Source organism: Colias croceus, chromosome 30 (assembly GCF_905220415.1).
Source record: "Colias croceus chromosome 30, ilColCroc2.1".
Classification (NCBI taxonomy): Eukaryota; Metazoa; Arthropoda; class Insecta; order Lepidoptera; family Pieridae; genus Colias; species Colias croceus.
The window spans coordinates 1227050-1232028 of record NC_059566.1 but is presented as its reverse complement, the minus strand read 5'-3'; positions in this window follow the sequence as shown (position 1 = coordinate 1232028).

Genomic DNA, 4979 nt, shown 5'->3' with positions numbered 1-4979 from the left:
AAAAATAATCGTGTTATATTTTATCAATTCATTTTTTTTTTGCTTTTTCTATTTTTAACAGCTTTTCTTCATCATGGGTGAAGTCCCGTGTCCCCTTGGTCTCGTAAGAGAAATATTTAATTCTAAAATATAATTTTAGAAAACTAAGAAATATAATTTCACGCGGTTCTTGTCGTGTTACTTTTGAAACGTGTTTTTTTAAATAAAACTTCTTTTAGACCCATTGAGAGCCTCTTGTTTCTATATATAATATCATTGATTGAGAGTAGAATTTCAAGGTCGCGTCATGGCAATACCGTCACGTCATGTGGTAAGGCGACGATTTTGGTATTTTTGAATCTTGCCAAAGATATTTATTTCACTTAATCGAAAAGAATATTTAATTAAAAAATAATTAATTGATATATTTCAGGATTTTTCTTTTATTTCAAATGAATGTAGTTCACGCAATCACAATCAAAAAGTTAGTCAATCTATTTTATTTACTGGAAACGTATCAAAATTCCATACAGAGAAGGTAGTAGCAAACATATAATACTAGCTGTGCCCTGCGGTTTTACCCGCGTGGCTCCGCTCCTGTTGGTCTTAGCGTGATGATATTATAATCTAGCCTTCCTCGATAAATGGGCTATCTAACACCGATAGAATACAACAAATAACAAATCGAACCAGTAGTTCCTGACATTAGCGCGTTCAAACAAACAAACAAATTCTTTAGCTTTATAATATTAGTATCTAGAACTATAGATAATAAAAATGAATCTCCAAATGTGTTGCTAAGCGTAAAACTCCCGAATTGCTCGACTATTTCCTTAAAAATAAAGGAATGTTTCCTTTCAACAAAATTTGCTATCTTCAGTATTTCAAGTAGGTACTCTCCCTCCAGGGCCCATCGAATATTTCCACACTGTATATCATGGAGGTATGACCCACAGTATGACCAATAGAAGCAGAGCAATGCGGGTAAAACCACGCGGCATATTTTATTTATTTATATTTATTTCATTTATTTTAGATAAATTTAATATCCATACTTAGTTGTTAGTAAAATGGACTTAAAAACTATATTAGTATTATACTTATATCTACTATTAAAAACAATCTTATTCTCATTCACAACCTGCTTGAGACATGGATTTTAATCCAGTGTCTCAAGACATTGCTGTCCCATCTGTACACCAAACACAAATCCTACTCAAGCGCGGATCCAGGGGGGGGGTCATGGGGTCATGACCCCCCCCCTGGGCTAGGTCCACGACCTAAGTGGACCACTAATTAAATATTAACTTTTTAATTTAACAAAGTAATATTGTTCAACATATTGTTTTTATTAACTTTTGAAACATAAAAGTCTAGAACAATGAAATCAATTACAAACGGAAGAGAATGTAACAAAAATTTGACGAAAAGTTATTTACGGTCGATCTGGGGTTGGGATTTAAGGACAAAAAACAGGGTTTCTCGATTTTCAAAAAAAACTACAACTGCGGAATAAAGTTAAATGCAGGTAAAGTTGTAGGTAATTCAAATATTTTTTACAACTTTTGCTGTTAGGCACACTTTTCTCACAAAACCTCAAATATCAACATATACCTACCTATCCCAGTTCGTAGATAAGATATAAAATAGCAAATTTTTTTTTAAACGAAACAAGGCTAAAGTTTCTAAATCAGGTCAATTTATATGGTAAATAACAATAAAAAATACAAAAAATTAGGAAAAAAATACGGCCAAGTGTGAGTCGGACTCGCGCACAGAGGGCTCCGAACAAACTTACCTATTTTTTTATTATGTCGTATCGTTTAATTTTGCTTTTAGCAATTTTTTCTTTATCTGTGCTATTAGACGTTGCCTTTAACCAAATTTCAAGATTCTGTTTTCACGAGAAGTACTTACCTTGTAGGTTTTGATTCCCTTGCAATTAGTTGCGAGTTTCAGAATACCTATGCGGTTTTAATTGCTATGGAATCAAAATTTAAAACAACCATGCCCTGTGTTTCAATTTCATAAACACACTGTAAAACCACTACAATAATTGACGTTATATTGACTTAGCGTTTTGGTTTAAAGTCCGAAAATCGACCTCAGTTCATGATTTTTTTGCAAAAAAACCTGATTGTAAAATAAACAAATTAAAACAACCATGCCTTTTATCATATTCGAAACATTAATATACATTTTTTTTAGATATGTACATTAAGAATCTACGAAGAAAAACGGTTATAACTAGAATTAATTTTCGGTATTAAAAGGGAATTCTACCCGATTCAGGCCTTAAAGTTATTATAGGAATTTTTCCTTTTTCTCACGAACGCGTATCAAGCTGAAATTTATATCGTATACTTAAATCTTCAGTCCCTTGATGTTGTAAAAAAAAATAAAACTTATAAGCCAACGCAATCAAAAGATACAGCCATAAATGCTGAAAATTTTCGCAAATTTCGACATTCGCAAGGAAATCAAAACCTACAGGGTGCTTCCCATGAACACAGACTCTTGAAATTTGATACAAAGTAACATCTTATAACACAGATATAGGAGTAATTACGAAAAACATAAATTTTTAATAACATTATGAACAAAAATATTTTTAATAATTTTAAACTTACAACCTCTTTACTCATGAACGCTTACATGTATTTAATTGATATTCACATGAAATACTCAAGTCTATAATAGCTAAGCTGTATTAAAATCAAATTTCTCGCAAGGTCGTCAACGCAAACAGAAGATACAGCCGTTAAATGTTGACAATTTTCGCAAATTTCGACATTCGCAAGGTAAATTCAAAACCTACAGGTACAGGGTACTTCCTGTGAATTCACAATCTTGAAATTCGGTACGAAGCAACATCTTATAGCACAGATAGAGGAATAATAACAAAAAAAAAATAATAATAACATAATATATATGACAAAAATCTTTAATAATTTTAAAGTTTGTCAGTCTGTCAAGATCCTTTTTCTCAGGAACTTGAACGCGTGGATACCTCCACACTGAAATTTATATCAAAAAGGTAGATACTTAAATCTAGGGTCCCTTCAAGCTGTGACAAAATCAAACTTATTACCCAACGCAATCGAAAGATACAGCCGTTTATGCTACAAATTATCGCAAATTTCGACATTTGCAAGTGTCGCCAGGAATCAAAACCTACAGGGTACTTCCCGTGAACACAGAATCTTGAAATTTTATAAATAATTTAGAAGGTTACGTCTTATAGCACTTACAAAAGGAAAAATTTGCAAAAAGCATAAATTTAAAGTTAAAACATAAAAAAAAATGTTTGTACGGAACTCATGGTGCGCGAATCCGACTCGCACTTGGCTGTTTTTTTTTAAATCTAACTACTATCTACGTATCAATTAAATTTATCAAAATATAGCTTTTGTAACTCGACTACGACTATGTGACCCCCCCCTGGCACTAAAGCTGGATCCGCCCTTGATCCTACTCCTACTAATATTATAAATGCGAAAGTTTGTGACGATGCGTGTGTGTGTGTGTGCTTGTTACTCTTTCACGCAAATACTACTGAACCGATTACAATGAAATTTAGCACACATATAGAAGGTAACTTCGATTAACACATAGGATAAGTTTTATCCCGGAAATCCCACGGGAACGGGAACTATGCGGGTTTTCTTTTGAAAACACGGGCGAAGCCGCGGGCGGAAAGCTAGCACTACATTATTATGAATATAGGTATTATACTATCTGTGCTATACAATAAAAGCAATTATGAAACAGATTTAACAAATAAATTCTAATTCTAATATTAGCTCAGGTGTTGCCCGTTTACGTCATTGCGAAATCGATATAAATTAGGCAGATTTTTTGTGACGGCCACACTCGCCAAGCGGAAGGAAGTAATCATGAAGGTATTCGTCGGTTTATTCGCGGTAAGAAAGTTTTTTTTTTATATTTTTCTTTTTTCTATGATTTTTTGTAATTAGCCCCTTGCCGGGTTGACTTGATTTCTATAATTAAGTGTTTTTAAATTAATCTTCGTGATATTATTTTTTATTAGGATAGAGATTATCTTTAGTAATATTTTATAGAGTAAATATTTATATGTTTGTAACGAATTGACTCAAAAAGTACTGGGCGGATTTGGATGAAACTTTACAGAAAAAAAGCAGTTGGTCTTAGTGTGATGATATATCCATACGATAAATGGGCTATCTAACACCAAAAGAGATCGGACCAGTAGTTTCTGATATTAGCGCGTTCAAACATACTTTTCAACTTTATAATATTAATTATTAAGTATAGATTTATGGTTTTGTTTTTTTTTTAGTGCCTTGTCGCCGTTCAGGCCCAACCATGTAAGTATTTGAATATTTAACATACATAAGCTGTGTATAAGTTAGCTGTCCCGGCAAACGTTGTTCTGCCCTACTCTTATCACTAATTGTGAGTATGAAAAATATATGCTGGGGGCGTCCATAAATTACGTGAAGTTTTTTTCAACTTAAATCGTAACCGCAAGATTAAATCCTAAGCATGTACAGTTGGGATTGAATGGACCAAAGAAGTATATTTTTTTTTTATTTCAATTAGAAAAAAATGCGTGATATTTGCCGAGACCCACTCCCCAACGTGAGATTTGACTCGAACCCTCCGCCCCTAAAACCACTAACGTAATTTATGGACGCTCCCTTGTCCGATTCTCAGACCTATGGTCCGATATGCACACAAAATTATATGAGAATAGGTCAGGCCGCTTCGGCGGAGTTCAACTTCAAACACCGCGGCACGAGAATATACAGGGTGTCCCACTATTGGTATACTATAAGCACGAAGGGACTTGTAGTTTTACATACACTGATGAGTGATGACGTAAAAAATACTTAAACAACAAAATTACGTCAAAATTTTTTTGCTAAATTTTTCCTGATAATCCATGTTTTCTTCTCTAGCTTCGCGCAGCCGTCATATACCGCTTCTCTAATGTGAGCATTTTGTCTATGAAAACA